Source organism: Giraffa tippelskirchi, chromosome 13 (assembly GCF_054371585.1).
Source record: "Giraffa tippelskirchi isolate mGirTip1 chromosome 13, T2T-mGirTip1v1.2.pri, whole genome shotgun sequence".
NCBI classification, from domain to species: domain Eukaryota; kingdom Metazoa; phylum Chordata; class Mammalia; order Artiodactyla; family Giraffidae; genus Giraffa; species Giraffa tippelskirchi.
In genome coordinates this window covers 80,554,617-80,572,704 of record NC_137287.1, presented here as the reverse complement: position 1 = coordinate 80,572,704, position 18,088 = coordinate 80,554,617, and the positions used below count along the sequence as shown (strand labels likewise).

At 45.8% G+C, this 18,088-nt stretch overlaps 1 long non-coding RNA gene across 2 annotated transcripts in view; it reads right to left on the bottom strand.

The window, feature by feature from the left end:
- LOC145533469 (uncharacterized) overlaps nucleotides 1-18,088 on the bottom strand; it is a 141,388-nt gene that overhangs the window by 108,480 nt on the left and 14,820 nt on the right. For both annotated transcript variants that reach the window (XR_014074103.1, XR_014074104.1), the window contains exon 2: nucleotides 1,799-1,908. This is a non-coding gene — a long non-coding RNA (uncharacterized LOC145533469). The remainder of the gene's footprint in view (nucleotides 1-1,798; nucleotides 1,909-18,088) is intronic.

Below are 18,088 nucleotides of genomic sequence, written 5' to 3'. Positions count from 1 at the left end.
AGGCAGCCTGGTCACAGGGGCTGTGCCCAGATCAACAGCACGCCTTTGTAACTGACTCTCCTCTTTGCATCACATCCTTAACCTTCACTTCTGCTCCTGGATCACACTCCCCCAGCAAAGCATGTGCCCCTGAGCCTTGACTATGCTGCCATATCTGCTTTTTGGAAAACCTGGGCTAAGACTCTAGTCTATTAGCCATCTCTTTGTATTGCTGCCTGAGTTTTCATTTAGTCACATTCTGGAAGAGAGAGGCCTGGTCAAAGGTTCTTCTATGTTCTCAAGATTCTGAAAAATAGCGACCCTCATTTTCTGGATGGAAAGAAAGAAGGAAGAATGCAAAGGAATAAGTGAGTGGGAGAGGAAGAGAAGGAAGAAGAAAAGAGAGAAAGAGGGGCCAGGGGATGGGAGGAGAAGGCTGAAGGAGGAAGGGAGGGAGGGAAGGGGGAGGGCAGAGGAAGTAAGGACAGGAGAATCTAGATCTCTTCTTTTTACTCTGGAGACAGCAGCCTGGCTCCCCTGATGGGCGGGCTGCTTCTTTAGGCACATCCTGCCCAGCCAGTATAGTTTCACCTCATCTACATCTTTATACAGAGTGTTTGGCCCTGTTTTATCCTGTAAATTCACTTTCTTCCTTTTAGGACCTTGCAGGGTGCACGACACCCTCAAGTTCTTGCCAATAACAAGAATAGCCACGCACATTTAATAAATTCTGGCTTATTCCTAATGAGATGCTGAGCAAATATCACATTGATTTCTCAATCTTTGCAGATTTTAAATGATGGAAACAGAAACTCGACTAATTTTCTCAAATACCAATGTCATCACGTCATTTGCCTGCACAGCAGTGTGCACCTCCCCCACCATCATTTCAAATCCTAAGCCTTTCCATCTCTAAATTCATTAGCCTCTGCGAGTCCCCTGGTGTTACACTCAGGGCTTCCCATTTCTCTTCCTTCCCGTCTTTCTCCAACTCTGCCCCTCCCCTGGATCCAAGCTACTGGGTCATCACAGCACAAATAGCGGCGCCAATTCTGACCTCAGACCTTCCTTCACTCACTGCACCTACAGTGGAGCCATCTGATCAGCCCTTACTCCACCTCCTGTCAACAACTACACACTAACCTCGTTACAGAGAAAGGAAGAAACCACCTAACTCTTAATTCACTCTACTACTGGACAATTATAAAAAGAAAAAGGATATCCTTTGGGACTTCGAATTTTTCATGTAATACATACTTGGAATGTTATTTACCATCGTGGTAGATTACCTGTATAACCATTTGTATGGGATAGTCCGACACTGCAACTCCATGGACTGTAGCCTGCCAGGCTCCTCTGACAAGGGATTCTCCAGGCAAGAATACTGGACTGGGTTGCCATTCCCCTCTCCAGGAGTTCCTCCTGACCCTGGGATTGAACCCAGGTCTCTTGCATTGCAGGCAGATTCTTTAAAGAATGCAAAGCAAGAGACCTGGTTCAATCCCTGGGTCGGGAGGAGCCCCTGGAGAAAGTAAAGACTACCCACTCCAGTATTCCGGCCTGGAGAATTCCATGGACTGTATAGTCCATGGGGTTTCAAAGAGTCGGACACGACTGAGTGACTTTCACTTCACTTCATTTCTTTACCATCTAAGCCACCAGGGAATTTAACAATTGGGAAAGCTGTTTTTGTTTTCTGTGTATCTTGTATCCCTATCTACAATCTAAATAGAACTTTCTTTTTCCTGCTCTTTTGCACCCACATTCTCAGTTCATCCCCCCACATCTAGGTCACACACCACACGGAGTAAATGCTCACCCAGTATGTCAGAAGGTGCAAGGGGTCCATTCACATCCCAGACCAGACAGGATGAACTCTGGTCCCTCTTCCAACCATTTTTCTAGAATTCAGCGATCATCTTGTGTCACCTGTGAAGACAAATACTTGTTATTAGGAAGAAGCTACACCTCTGACTTTTAAAGCAGAGAAAACTGTCAACTTTAAAAAAAATGCACATGTGAGATTTGCAAGTTAAGTTTTATTTGGGGCAAAATGAGGCCTGCAGCCTGGGAGACAGCATTTCAGATTGCTCTGAGAAATTGCTCCAACGAGATGGTGGGGAAGGACAGTAACTATGTGATTTTGGTGAAGGGGGAGTACATGCAATCAAGCACATATTTTTTTGCTAAAGGTTTCTGCTGGTCAAGAGGAGCAGTTTTCACCATAAAGGATTTTAGTGCTTTTCTAGATATGAGGAGATACAAGAATTGGGCTTATAACATTGCCTCCTGAAAATAAACTATCTGAAGACCTGTCTTGTCAGTGTCCTTCATACCCTTCCCCCAGCACAGAGTGCCTCAGTTCTGCCCTCCATCCTAAACTCCTTTCAGCAGGTGTTGAAGGTCAGTAGTTGCAGCAGCACGTGATTTAATCCTTGTAGAGGCAGATGCTTCCCTGGTGGCTCATATGGTAAAGAATCCACCTGCAACGCAGGAGACCTGGGTTCAATCCCTGGGTTGGGAAGATCTCCTGGAGAAGGGAAAGGCTACCCACTCCAATATTCTTGCCTGAAGAATTCCATGAACAGAGGAGCCAGGCAGGTTACAGTCCACGGGGTCGCAAAGAGTTAGACATGACTGAGCAACTAAGCACAGAGCTAGATGGCAAGTGCCAATTTGTAGCTCACAAAATGTTTTCTAGATACAAATGTATGCTTGTATGTACACATGGATGCATCTGTGTATGTATCTTTCCCCCACTTTGCTAAGGGTAAGGCTAGTGCTTAGGGATTAAGTACCCCCTGCAGCCATTGAACTTTAACTGGGAATTTCATAAAAACACCTAATCGATGTCATCACATCTGTCTCATTCCACTCGTCTGCTTCCTGCTAGGTGGAAGTTGCCTGCTCTCCTCCAGTTGCTCAAACCCAAACCTGGAGTCAAAGCAGGAGACGTGGGTTCGATCCCTGGGTCAGGAAAATCCCCTGGAGAAGGGCAGGGTAACCCACTCCAGTATTTTTGCCTGGGAAATCCCATGGACATAGAAACCTGGTAGGCCGCCTTGAGGTCCATGGGGCCGCAAAGAGTGGGACACGACTGAGCAACTAAACAACAAAAACCTGAAGATACCCTCAGCTCTTCTTTCTTTCACACGCCTGTTCCTTCAACAAATCCTGTTAGCTCCACCTTCCAACCATGACACATCTTGCCACCGTGGTCCACACCACCATTGTCATTCCCCTGAACTCTATTTTGAAAGTGAAAGTCATTGAGTCGTATCCGACTCTTTGCAACCCCATGGACTATAGAGTCCATGAGATTCTCCATGTCAGAATACTGGAGTGGGTAGCCTTTCCCTTCTCCAGGGGATCTTCCCAACCTAAGGATTGAGCCCAGGTCTCCCACATTGCAGGCGGATTCTTTTTTTTTTTTTTAATTTATTTATTTATTTTAACTGGAGGCTAATTACTCTACAATATTGTAGTGGTTTTTGCCATACATTGACATGAATCAGACATGTGTTCCCCATCCTGAACCCCCCTCCCCCCTCCCTCCCTATCCCATCCCTCTGGGTCATCCCAGCGCATCAGCCCTGAGCACCCTGTCTCGTGCATCGAACTTGGACTGGCAATCTATTTCACATATGATAATATACATGTTTCAATGCTATTCTCTCAAATCATCCCACCCTTGCCTTCTCCCACAGAGTCCAAAAGTCTCTTCTTTACATCTGTGTCTCTTTTGCTGTCTCGTATATAGGGTCATCGTTACCATCTTTCTAAATTCCATATATATGCATTAATATACTATATTGGTGTTTTTCTTTTTGACTTACTTCACTGTGTACAATAGGCTCTAGTTTCATCCACATCATTAGAACTGATTCAAATGCATTCTTTTTAATAGCTGAGTAATATTCCATTGTGTATATGTACCTCAACTTTCTTATCCATTCATCTGCTGATGGACATCTAGGTTGCTTCCATGTCCTGGCTATTGTAAACAGTGTTGTAATGAACATTGGAGTACACGTATCTCTTTCAATTCTGGTTTCCTTGGGGTATATGCCCAGCAGTGGGATTGCTGGATCGTATGGCAGTTCTATTCCCAGTTTTTTAAGGAATCTCCACACTGTTCTCCATAGTAGCTGTACTAGTTTGCATTCCCACCAATAGGGTAAGAGGGTTCCCTTTTCTCCGCACTCTCTCCAGCATTTATTGTTTGTAGACATTTTGATAACAGCCATTCTGACCAGCATGAGATGGTACTTCATTGTGGTTTTGATTTGCATTTCTCTGATAATAATGAGTGATGTTGAGCATCTTTTCATGTGTTTGTTAGACATCTGTATGTCTTCTTTGGAGAAATGTCTGTTTAGTCCTTTGGCCTATTTTTTGATTGAGTCGTTTATTTTTCTGGAATTGAGCTGCATGAGCTGCTTGTATATTTTTGAGATTAGTTCTTTGTCCATTGTTTCATTTGCGATTATTTTCTCCCATTCTGAAGGCTGTCTTTTCACCTTGCTTATAGTTTCCTTCATTGTGCAAAAGCTTTTAAGTTTAATTAGGTCCCATTTGTTTATTTTTGCTTTTATTTCCATTACTCTGGGAGGTGGGTCATAGAGGATCCTGCTGAGATTTATGTCAGAGAGTATTTTGCTTATGTTTTCCTCTAGGGGTTTTATAGTTTCTGGTCTTACATTTAGATCTTTAACCCATTTTGAGTTTATTTTTGTGTATGGTGTTAGAAAGTGTTCTAGTTTCATTCTTTTACAAGGGGTTGACCAGTTTTCCCAGCACCACTTGTTAAAGAGATTGTCTTTTCTCCATTGTATATTCTTGCCTCCTTTGTCAAAGATAAGGTGCCCATAGGTGTGTGGATTTATATCTGGGCTTTCTATTTCACTCCATTGATCTATATTTCTGTCTTTGAGCCAGTACCATACTGTCTTGATGACTGTAGTTTTGTAGTATAGTCTGAAGTCAGGCACGTTGATTCCCCCAGTTCCATTCTTCTTTCTCAAGATTGCTTTGGCTGTTTGAGGTTTTCTGTATTTCCATACAAATTGTGAAATTATTTGTTCTAGTTCTCTGAAAAATGTCGTTGGTAGCTTGATAGGGATCGCATTGAATCTATAGATTGCTTTGGGTAGTAAACTCATTTTCACTATATTGATTCTTCTGATCCATGAACATGGTATATTTCTCCATCTATTTGTGTCATCTTTGATTTCTTTCATCAGTGTTTTATAGTTTTCTATATATAGGTCTTTTGTTTCTTTAGGTAGATTTATTCCTAAGTATTTTATTTTCATTGCAATGGTGAATGGAGTTGTTTCCTTAATTTCTCTTTCTGTTTTTTCATTGTTAGTATATAGGAATGCAAGGGATTTCTGTGTGTTAATTTTATACCCTGCAGGCGGATTCTTTACCAGCTGAGCTATCAGGGAAGCCCTAAGTCTATTTTGACAGCCTGCAAAACATTCTCATCACCTTTACCCTACCCTCCCCCTTAGCCTATCCTCCACAGAGCACCCTGTATTGTAATCTCATTAAAACATAATTCAGGTCATGTCACTCCTCTGCTCAAAAGCCTTCCATGGGCCCCAACTCACATGGAGCAAAAGCCAAAATGCACCAAAATGACCCTATAGGTCTGTCTAGTTATGGGGGCACACTCCAGACCACCCCCAGGTTGGGTGATATGTTAGAAGGACTCACGGAACCCACTGACAGCTGTTATGTTCACCTTTACAATTTATGACAGCGATTTTATCAGCTTCAGTTCAGTTCCGTTCAGTCGCTCAGTCGTGTCCGACCCTTTACGATGCCATGAATCGCAGCATGCCAGGCCTCCCTGCCCAACACCAACTTCCAGAGTCTACCCAAACCCATGTCCATTGAGTCGGTGATGCCATCCAGCCATCTCATCCTCTGTCGTCCCCTTCTCCTCCTGCCCCCAATCCTTCCCAGTATTAGGGTCTTTTCCAATGACTCAACTCTTCGCATGAGGTGGCCAAAGTATTGGAGTTTCAGCTTCAACATCAGTCCTTCTAATGAACACCCAAGACTGATCTCCTTTAGGATGGACTGGTTGGATCTTCTTGCAGTCCAAGGGACTCTCAAGAGTCTTCTCCAACACCACAGTTCAAAAGCAGCAATTCTTCGGCACTCAGCTTTCTTCACTGTCCAACTCTCACATCCATACATGACTACTGGAAAAACCATAGCCTTGACTAAATGGACCTTTGTTGGCAAACTAATGTCTCTGCTTTTAAATATGCTATCTAGGTTGAACACAGATTAAATCAGCCAAGAGAAGAGGGGAGGGGAGAGAGGCAAAGACAATTAAACACACAAAGCTGCCACTCATCCCTCCCAGTGGAGTCACAGACAGTGTGACCTCGCAGATCAAGTACTGTCACCCAGGGAAGTTCACTCAAAGCTTGGGGTCCTGAGTTTTTATTGGGGCTCAATCACATAGACATGATTGACTGCCCACATGGCTGGGCTTAGTCACCACCCCCTCAGGAAATGAAGCTGCCATCCTAAGTTACATTATTGGACCATTGATGTGACCAAGCCCAAGGTCTGAAAACACATTCAACCTAGATCATCAGCTCCCAGGATTCAAGGGCAAAGCCAGACCCCTCTTTGTGTAAGGTTAATACAGGGGCTTTGATGTCAGGCTCTCTACAGCCACAAAGACCTTCCCTGCCACCGATCTCCCCTTCCTCCTGTGTCTCCAGCCACATGTGGTGAATGTCCAACAGGCTCAGGGCTGTTCACCTGCTGTTGCCTCTGCTACTCCCTCTCCCTGAACTGCTCTCGGACTTGTTCTCTCCCTCCCTCAGGTCTCCGCTCAGAATGCCTCCCTACTAGTCAGCCCCTGCCCCATCTTATTTAAAGAGCAGCCCCACCCATTCTCTGTGCACACCACCCTCCCCAGCCACCTCCAACATCACTTTCTCCAGCACCACTGTTGGGGCCAACAGAGGATGAGATTGTTGGGTGGCATCACCAATTCAATGGACATGAGTTTGTGCAAACTCCAGGAGATAGTGAAGGACAGGGAAGCCTGGCGTGCTGTAGTCCATGGAGTCACAAAGAGTCGGACACAACTGAGTGACTGAACAATACTGTTGGAGAAGCGTTCGCTGCTGTCTCACCCTGTAGACTCCACATTCCCTGCTGACCAGGATCCTCGCTGCTTTGCACCCCACTGTGACAGTATCTAGACTGGAGCCTGGTGTGGAGCAGGTGCTCAGTTCAGTGACTGAATGGTTCTATACAGCCCCGAAGCCCAAATGCAGAACCCGCCAGCCACGTGGAGTAAGGAATGACCTCCAAGAGCTGATGTTGCCTCTTTCAGACTTTAATCAGATATAATCTTTTAAAAATGTATTTATTTTTAATTGACAGATAATTGCTTTACAATATTGTGATGGTTTCTGCCATCACATCATCAACATGAATAGCCATAGGTACACATGTCCCCTTCCTCTTGAACCTCCCTCCTGCTTCCTACCCTGTACCATCTCTCTTTTCTAAGTGGTGAAGAAAGGACTACTGTCAAAACCTGATTTTACACTGAACTTACCACCTGTCACAGAGTCTGCCCACCCTCGTAGCCTGGGAATCTCTGGTTTGTTTTATTTCATTCTTTTTTGTTTTTCCTCTTTCATTTACCTGCTGGTGATTTTCCAGGGAATTACCAATGACGCCAATGTTTGACAGATGGGAGAGGTGGGCGGGATGATCTGTCAGGTCCTGACCAGCTCTTATAGTCCAGGCTCAAATTCATGACCTATTCCTCTTGTCTTTCCTTTCGGCCACGGTTACTCTGTTGTCTTCCCTCCCTTCCTGTCCTGGCAGCCAAGGTCCCCAGTGACGCCGTGGCCCTGTCTAAGAGGCGGGAGGAGGGGAACTGTGCCTGACCTCTGCATCAAGTGTCAGCTTTCCCTTCCTGGGCCCTGGGCATCTCTGAGTTGGATGCACAGTTTGATAACTGTGGCCCCACAAGAAACTTATAAAGTCTCAGAGCTGTTCTACAAGGCCCCCCTGCCTGCTGTGTCTCCTCCACACACCCTGGTGCCACCTACCTGTTCCTACAGCGGCCCATCCACCTCCATCCTAACAAGAAATCGCCCCCCTCCAACTCCCCTAAACTGTCTATCAGAGCAGCTCATCTTGACCAGTCATCAGGCCACGAAGCATGAATCAAACACACCCACACACAGCCGGGGTCACAGTGCCCAGAGGTTTCTGCTTGTTAAGAGCCCAGAGGAACCATCTGGAACTCAGTGATTTTCCACTCCCACTGCACATCAGAGTCACTGGGGTAGGTTTTCTAAAATGCTGATGCCTAGGCCTGTCCCAGACCACAGACTCACAGTTCAGGGACAGGAGGGATGTGGTGGGGCAGGGGCTGGGGGGGGGACGCAGGGTGGCCGGGGTTCCTGGGGAGCCAGTGTGCAGCCAGCAAGGATTCCCCCAACTACATTGACCACAGGCTCTCAGGGGCTTCCTGCAGACATGACCTCAACCCACCAAGTCATGACCCCGGAGTGAACCCTTCACCCATCAGATGGGCTCAACTCTGCATCCTGGCAGCTCTGCTAGTGGACCAAGGAATGATTTGGAGGGAAAGGGGCTCCTTTCAGACAGTGGCCGTGACTCAAGGCCAAGAGACTCTGCTTGCTGCTCTGTTCCTTTCCTGGCCCCTCAGAAACCCCCCAGCTGCCACCACAACCTGCCTCACCCAGGAGAATGTGAGCCCACAATGTTGGCTGTCAAACAACCCGGAAAACCATCTCCCAGCAGTGACACCAGCGACCAGTGATGTGTCTGCCTGGACATTGGGAGCATCTTCTCGGGTGTACCAGGAGGTGCTGTCAGCTGGGCAGGTCCACGTCCAGCCAGGCTGCCATAGGACATTGAAAATTAAAGTCAAGATGACGCTCAGAACTGGTACAGACAGGGTTGAAGCCCCCAAATTAGCAAAGAGCCCTGTAGCAGAAAGGGAGAGCATGTTTTGTAGCCAAACAGTTTTGGGTCCATCCATTAGGACTTGTAGAGTCCTCTGCAGCCTGGGTCTGACTCCCGGGGTCTTCTGATGGGCCCCGGGGCTGAGTATGCAGGAGAGAGGAGCAGAGAGCAAAAAGACAGCCCAAGACTGACTCTCTTTTTTCCATTAGACCAGTCATGTGATGTGTAATAGACGCTGACTGTCATGTGCATCTGTTGAACCATCAGGCACAGACTTAATCTCCAGCCCCCACATCTGCCACGTACCTGCATCTGTGCTCATCCTCCCGTTCCACTGACTGATCCCACTTGACCTCTGCATGGCATTTGGCAGCAGTGACTGTTTCCTTCTTGGAATTTGCTCCCCTCTTGGTTTCTATGAGATATACTCTTCCCTGATTCTTCCCTGAGCTCTCTGGTGGCTCAGCCTCAGTCCTCTGCCTCCCCTTGCCATGCTGATGCTCTTCGTATTCTGCCTTGAGCCCTTTTCTGGAGGAGATGATCCCTGCTAGAGGTGCCACCTGGAGTAGAGGAAAACAGAAAATATCCTGGCTTTTCTCAGCTCCTTCCTTCCAAGCCCATGCCAGTGCCTCCTATTGGCCACACCGGCTGGAAGTCATGCAGTTCCCTGTGATACAGAGCACAGCAAGGGGAGAGTAGAAAATAGACTCTTTTTTAAATAATTTTATTTATTCATTTTTGGCTGTGTTTGTCTTAATTGCTATGTGGGCTTTTCTCTAGTTGTGGCGAGAGGGGTTACTCTCTAGTTGCAGAGTGCAGGCTTCTTGTTGCAATGGATTCTCTTGTTGCAGAGCACGGGCTCTAGGGCACATGGGCTTCAGTAGTGGCAGCTCCCAGGCTCTGGAGCACAGGCTCAATAGTTGTGGTGCACGGGTTTAGTTCCTCCACAGAATGTGGAATCTTCCCAGACCAGGGATCAAACCCATGTCTCCTGCATTGGCAGAAGAATTCTTTACCACTGAGCTACCAGGAAAAGCCCAGGTGTGACTCTCTAAACAAGTAGATGACCCACGTAGACACGTAGTGCATTTATACATCTGTGGGTTTTTGGGTTTTTTTTTTTTTCTGGAAAGAAAGCTCAATTCTAAGACTGATTCCACACAGGACCTTGGGAAACCTGCCTCTTCAGCAGCCATACAAACATACAAACATACCTTTCTAAAACCTCTTCAAACCAGTCAGCTCACATGTTTGTCCCTTAGATATGGAATGACTATGTTCCAGCTCACATCCTTTCCTCCTGCCTGGAATAACATGCTTGCTTTCTCTTCTTGGGGTTTCCCTGGTGGCTCTGATGGTAAAGAATCCACCTGCAATGCAGGAGACCCAGGTTTGATCTCTGGGTAGGGGAGATCCCCTGGAGGAAGGAATGGCTACCCACTCCAGTATTCCTGCCTGGAGAATTCCATGGACAGAGGAGGCTGGTGGGCTATACTCCATGGAGTCGAAAAGAGTCAGACACAACTGAGCAACTAATGCTTTCACTTTCTCTCTTCTTACTTAAATCCATCTTTGAAATCCACATTTACTTCCTATCTCTTCTGCCAGTATTACCGGACCACCACCATCAGGATAGGGTAGACACATATTATCAATTCTAGCTGAACATGATACGGCTGAAAAGTTGAAGGATACACGATTAAAGTACATTAAAATCTACTTGCTGTAGCCTTCGAGGGACTCTTGCTGTTTCCTCCCACGCAAAAAGACTTTCCTGTGATTTCTGGCCTCTCTCCACCTCTTACCCTCTCTGTCCAAGAGAAGGTGTAGCGACTTCTGAGAGGAACAATGCTAGGTGTGCTTGGCTCAGCATTACCCTTTTCTCCCCCAGAAGTGACCTGGACTGCAGGTACCAGGAGCTCCCTGCTCCTCCACACTCTCACCTGGTCCTTGCCCACATGACTGTGGGGTAAGAAAGTGGAATTTGGGGGATTACTTTTCAGGGCCATTTACTTCTCTTGATGATCCATGGCTTCTAACTTAGCATTTAATATACGTCTAGTGAGGCCCCATCTGCTACTCCAAGTGTCTCAGTGGTTTCAGGTTAGAGGAGTGCTTGAGCAGGTTAGAGGGGTGCTTTTTCTCAGTCCTCCTGTGAAACACTTACATATGACTTGATCACAGGCTCCTAGCCATAGATTCCTTGATATCCACGCTGTGTTTTTTAATAAAATAAATCTCAAATTCTGCCCTACTTCTTTCTGTACTTGGGCTATGACCTGGCATTTTTCTGGTTTGAAACGTCAGCAAAGTAGACCTTCGTCTCTCCCTCTGCTCTGATGACTCTCTGCCAGAATTCAGGTCTTGCTTCCTTTCTCTTTATGGGAGCAACCAACCCCACTGGGACAAGTCGCATCCAGTCCACAGTGATGTCTGGCTCTTCTGAGTCCTCGGTGAGGCATCACAGCGTGGTTGCTAAGAACACGGGCTCTGGAGCCAGACTGCCTGGGTCTGAATGGCTTCCCAACATAACAGCTGTCTAGCCCAGGGCAAGATACTGAAACTCCCTATATTATGACATTACATAATAATTGTTCTTCATAAAGATGATGTGAATCACCAAGCAAAATCCAAAATCTGTTCAGTGTGCTTTATTTAAGAAGGTAGAAAACACAATCTAGAGATATTTATATCTACAATGATTTTCAAATTGTTGGTGCTTAAATGGCTAAACTTTGACTATCTTCAAAAACAATTTAGAAAGGATTCAACATTTCCTGGCACAATTATATAAATAAAGTGCAAAAACGGAAACTTTTGAACAGGTAACTTAGTACAGTGTAAGAGGTCTAGATTCAAAGGCAGACCTGAAATTGAATCCTGTCTCTGTGAAAAGTCAGGTAAGGTATTTTACCTTGCCGAGCGTCTGAGTTTGCATGTAAAATGGGGATAGAAATCACGTGTTTAGTAGGTCAGTCAAGTCTGACTCTTTGCAATCCCATGGACTGTAGCCCACCAGGCTCCAGGAAATCTATGAGATTTCCCAGCAAGGATACTGGAATGGGCTGCCATTTCCTTCTCCAGAGAATTTTTCTCACCCAGAGATCAAACCAGAGTCTCCTGTATTGCAGAATTCATTACCATTGAGACATCTGGGAAGCCCTGAGGATAGAAATCACTACCTTGCAAAATTGTCTTGAAGCTTAAATGAAATAATGTAGGTGCAAGATGTACGGGCACTGCCTATGGGTGGGGGCGAGTGGGAGCCACACCCCCAATTCACTGGGACTTGGGTTGTGAGTGTCCTGTGAGTGTTGGGTGGTGTCAGACAGAATTCTTCTGTCCATCTACCTATTTGCCCCATAGAAATAGGGAGACTCCTTGAAGGAAAATAGATTTCTTCCCTTTATACTTCAAAACCATTCAAGTGTGCCGGATGGCCTTTAAAGCACCAACCAATGCCTGATAACACAGAGTACAGGATAACAGTGTCCCAGAGGATGCTTGAGGAGGGTCAGAGGAAATGAATCACAAATGTGAGCCTCCGTTTTATCAAGGGCCAAGATTCACCGTGGGTCCGTGAGGCTTCAGCACTATCCTGACCCAGCACCATGGTGACAGGCTGATGTCTAGATGAGAGGCCATGGAATGAATCTAAAGACCTTTCATGAAGCCATCGCAAACCCACAGAGCACATGCAAAGCAGGGCTCAGAGAGAAATGTATAGCCTTAAATACAAGGGGAAAAAAATGATTAAAGCATCAAACTCAGGGAAAAGCAGACAAAAGGAATTAGTAAAGATAAAGTAAGAAATAAATTTAAAAGGAAAAAAATCATAGAACTGGTAAATACATAAAGAGCTGGTCCTATGACCAGCTATGGAAAAAATTCTCTTTTTTCTATGCCTGTTGGGTATGAATGGATTGCATATTCAAAACTTAAATTATTATGATATCAAGAGAGATAGGTAGGTAGATGATAGTGAGTGAAAGTTGCTCAGTCATGTCTGACTTTTTGCGACTCTATGGACTATAGAGTCCATGGAATTCTCCAGACCAGGATACTGGAGTGGGTAGCCATTCCCATCTCCAGGGGATCTTCCCAACCCAAGGATTGAACCCAGGTCTCCTGCATTGCAGGTGGATTCTTTACCAGCTGACCTACCAGGGAAGCCCTAGATAGAGACAGATAAGATAGGTAGATAGATAGATAGACAGATAGATAGTTGATAGATAATAGGATAGGATAGGATAGTTGTAGAACTGGGATCCCAGCCTGTCTTAGCTCTCTTGAAGTAGGCCCATAATAAGAGAAGAGACAGTCCTATTTTATTCTTAAACACCATGCTGTTATCACTTCGGCTTGCCAGCAGAAACCCGTCACGGTGATAGTCTCTTGAGGCCCCATTGCATGGGGTGGCCAGCCCAGCTTACACCCACTTCTTTCTTTCTCTCACACCGATATCCAATCCATCAGGAAATCACTTCTTCTCCGCCTTCAGAATACATGAGAATCCGACCCCTTCCCACCACCTCCATCACAGCCCTGCTGGGCCACCATCTTCATCTCTTAACCTGGATGATTGTCATCCTAACCAGTCTCTCTATTTGCAACATCCACCTCCTGTTAACTGAGTATATTATATATATCAGGGTCCTCCAGTGAAACAAATAGGATATAAATAGGTTCATAGAAAGAGATTTACTATGAGGGATTTGGTCAGGCCCATAGGGAACTTGGGAAGCCTCAGGATCTTCCGTCTACACTCTGGAGGCCCAGGAAAGCAGCTAGAGTAGTTTCAGTCCAAACCCAGAGAGCTTCTGAGAGCCAAGGAGATGGGTGTCTCAGCTCAAGTAGGGAGTCAGTTCGCCCTTCCTCTGTCCTTCTGTTCTATTCAGGCCCTCCAAGGATTGGGTGAGGCCCACCCACATTGGTGAGAACAATCTTATTTACTCAGTCTTCAGATTAAAATGCTAATCTCTTCTGCAAACACCCTCAAAGACACGCCCAGCTCTCTGGGCGTCCCTCAGCCCAGTCAAACTGACATATAAAATTTACACCAACCCCAAGGGAGTAGTAATCATAATGTATGTTTCCCATAGTAGTAGATGCAAGGGAAAAATCATCTCTAGTATAACAGGACAACATGACCAAAGGGCAAATGTCTTTTGGCCTGGTTACATTTGGTTATTCACCTTGAATTGTCTTTATAAGCTGATGTCAGATATGGCCTTTGTGGCCAGTAGAGGCAGAATCACCTGTCCTGTCTCTGCAACCAGATTCTGAACAGCTTGGAAAAAGGCATCAAATCTCAAAGTGAAGTGAAGTGAAGTCGCCCAGTCGTGTCCGACTCTTTGCGACCCCATGGACTGTAGCCTACCAGGCTTCTCCGTCCGTGGGATTTTTCAGGCAAGAGTACTGGAGTGGGTTGCCATTTCCTTCTCCAGGGGATCTTCCCAACCCAGGGATCAAACCCAGGTCTCCCGCATTGTAGGCAGATGCTTTACCCTCTGAGCCACCAGGGAAGCCCCCATCAAATCTCAGAGCTTGTGCAAAACTCAAGGATTCGACGTGAAGGTTAAAGTGTCAGTCACTCAATTGTGTCTGACTCTTTGTGACCCCATGGACTGTAGCCCGCCAGGCTCCCCTGTCCATGGGATTCTCCAGGCAAGAATACTAGAGAGGGTTGCCATCCCCTTCTTTAGTGGATCTTCCTGATCCAGGGATCAAACCTGGGTCTCCTGCATTGCAGGCAGATTCTTTACCGTCTGAGCCACCAGGGAAGTCCAAGATTCGGCATGGGGCCCAGCAAATCACAGGAGACTCATTCACAGTCTCCAGCATTTCTCTGGATTTAAAGTTGGATTGGCTTTTCTCTGAAATCTGTTCACAGATTTCTTGCTGTATGAGATCCCACAAGCAATACAAGAGTTATAGCCACACAGTGTTTATACAAACTTCTGGGGTTTTCTGATGTTAAAAGTCACTCAAGAAATACGGGTTCCCGCCTCCAGAATTTTGAGCAATAAATTTTGCTGTTTAAACTGAAAAAAAGAAAGGAAGGAAGGAAAGGAATACAGGTGCCACTGGCTCCTTCATGCTAATAATCTATCTGCTCTCTCCACCCAGGTTAAATACAACAGAACAATCCAGATCCCATGCAAAGTTCTCATCCTTTAAGAAGAGTCTTTAAAAGCAATAAAAGACTTGTTGTTGTTGTTCAGTCACTAAGTCATGTCCAACTCTTTGCAATCCCATGAACTGCAGCACACCAGGCTTCCCTGTCCTTCACTATCTCCCAGAGTTTGCTCAATCTCATGTCCACTGAGTGGGGGATGCCATCCAACCATCTCATCCTCTGTCGCCCCCTTCTCCTCTTGCCCTCAGTCTTTCCCAGCATTAGGGTCTTTTCCAAAGAGTTGGCTCTTCGCATCAGGTGGCCAAAGTACTGGAGCTTCAGCTTCAGTATCAGTGCTTCCAATGAATATTCAGGGTTGATTTCTTTAGGATGGACTGGTTGGATCTCCTTGCAGTCCAAGGGACTTTCAAGAGTCTTCTCCATCACCACAGTTCAAAATAAGAGGCTAGAAGATTTTGAATCAACTTTCAAGTCTACAGAGTAACAATCAGTTTAACCATTTGGTTTTATTCTGTCTGATTCAGCTGCATAATTGAACTCTGACCCCAGGAACAGGCAGCCGGAGTCCCTCCTTACCGCTCCCAGCCCCCCACCCCCCAACCCTTCCCAGTATCCTAGCACCTCCCCCAGACCCAGACAATAATCAGGCACAGCCCAGCTGGGAGGCCCTGCACTAGCCCAGCTCACACCCCAGGACAACATCCATTGTTCTCTTTAGAGGAGAAAGTCATGCAAACTGGAGGGAACCTGGCTTTAGGCAGGCAGCGCTTCAGAAACAATTATCTCCCGGACTGTGGAGGCACCTTTTTCTTCCTGCTCTTTGGCAAGACAGTCTTTAAGAAAAGTGATTTACTGTTGCCTAACAGGATTAAACTCTTAACTGAAGCATTTTTGCCTAATCCATCCACCACGTTCTAATCCCTTGTGAGTCAGAATGTAAGGAAAAGTTTCTATTTTGACTCAAAACCCACATTCTTAGAAGTCCCCTACAATCTGGCATGCTTCAGACCCTCCTTAGTGAACAGGGCGACCCCCGCAGGCTCTCCAGCTGGCAGCCTGGGGACCACTCACAAAGGGCCAGGCTCCCAAACCACCACCAGCCTTGCCTTGGGCCTCTCTTTTCTTTTCTTGGGCTATTCTCTTTCCTTTTCTTCTTCTTTTGTTTTTCATACGCACATACATTAGAGATGTTTTTTCTTGAGGCAGATAACATTCTGGAGGTTCTTTAAAGGAACACCCCCCCGCCCCCTACCCCCGGGAGGAGCCTCCTTGTACACTGACTCCATGTTTCATTCTATGATACAGATTTTTTTTTTTTTTAATTTGGCTGCAGTGGGTCTTAGTTGCAGCATGCAGGATCTTAGTAGCGTGTGATCCAGATTTTATTTTTAAAGGTCTTTTATTGTTGTTCTTGCTGTTCTTATTGTTCAGCTACCAAGTTAAGACCAACTCTTTGTGACTTCATGGACTGCAGCATGCCAGGCTCCCCTGTCCTCCACTGTCTCCCAGAGTTTGCTCAAACCGGTCTTAACCGGAAACAGAGCAAAACCAATTCATCCAAAATTTTCCCTATTGTTAGAAATGTAGTCAAAATTGTGTTGAAGTCAGAATTAAGATACCTAGATTTGTGAGCTCAGTTCTCCTACCTACCAGCTGAGTCACTTAATATTTCTGAACCTCGGTTTTCTCAGCCATCAGAAGAGGTTAATTATACCCACCCAGAAATCATCACAGATGGGGAAGATGGTCACACAAGTTTTTGTATATAAAAACATCTCATAGGCTGCAGTGCTCTTTGCAAATACAAGGTATTCGCATGATCCGTTCTGAATTTTGCTCTTGTTTAAATTGTGTAGCGTCCCCTTTGTTGTAAACACAGACTGTTGTTCTAATGTGATCTTCTGCAGAGTCTGTCTGCCCACCCACCAAATCCCTGTTATCATGGGTCCTCTGGACTATCCCGCTGGGCTCCAAAAACAATAATGTTATGTTATTTAATCCTGGATTATCAGGAGTTTTCTGTTTGGCAGGTGTAACTGCTATGTTGGCATAAGGTTAGACTATTGGGCAAGGTAAATTTTTAAAGAAGTATTTATTTCTCTAGTGGAGCAGAAATTTGCACAATTAATTCACTGAAAAGATTCACATGGGTTTACACTATGACAAGATTCTTCTCCTTGAAATGCTGCCATGGCTAGCAAAAAATGTAAAATCGAGGACTTCCCTGGTGGTCCACTGGTTAAGAAACCAGCTGCCAGTGCAGAGGACACAGGTTTGATACCTAACCCAAGAAGATTCCACATGAAAAGGAGCAACTCAGCCTGAGCACCGGCCAATTAGCCAGAATTCTAGAGCCCGTGTGCCCTAGAACCTGTGCTCCACCACAAGACAAGCCACCACAATGAGAAGCCCACGCACTGCAACTAGAGAGTACCCCTGCTTGCCACAATTAGAGAAAGCCTGAGCATAGCAGTGAAGACCCAGCACAGCCAAAAATACATAAATTAATAAATTCAAATTTTTTTTTAAAGTAAAATGGATCGTTATTAATTGAGAAGCATTTTGGAGTCCCATTGAGGCAAGGGGAAGGAAGAGAGGTTTGTTCGGAGATTCACAATTGTTGCTAGAAATAGAGTTCCCAGCCTTCTGTGTGCTTTGTTGAGAGCTTATATTTCACAGGCAGTGGCCTTGTGGTCCCCAGCCTCAAACTGAAAGCACATAAACCTGTGTGTGTTTCTGTAACAACTTTCCACCAAGGCACTTACATTGCTTGAGAATAAGAACAAGCAAAATGACAAATGGCTAAGATGGGCCGCCAGGCCAGCAGGTGATGTGTCCTGAGATGTCAAGGCCTAGGCACTCCTTCCCTCCTCTCTCTGACTGGGTCATAGAACACGCCTGGCTGACTTCTGGATACATTTATCAAAGGACAAGATCCAGAACATCCCAGCCACATTCATCATCCTCGTCCTCCTCAATAGT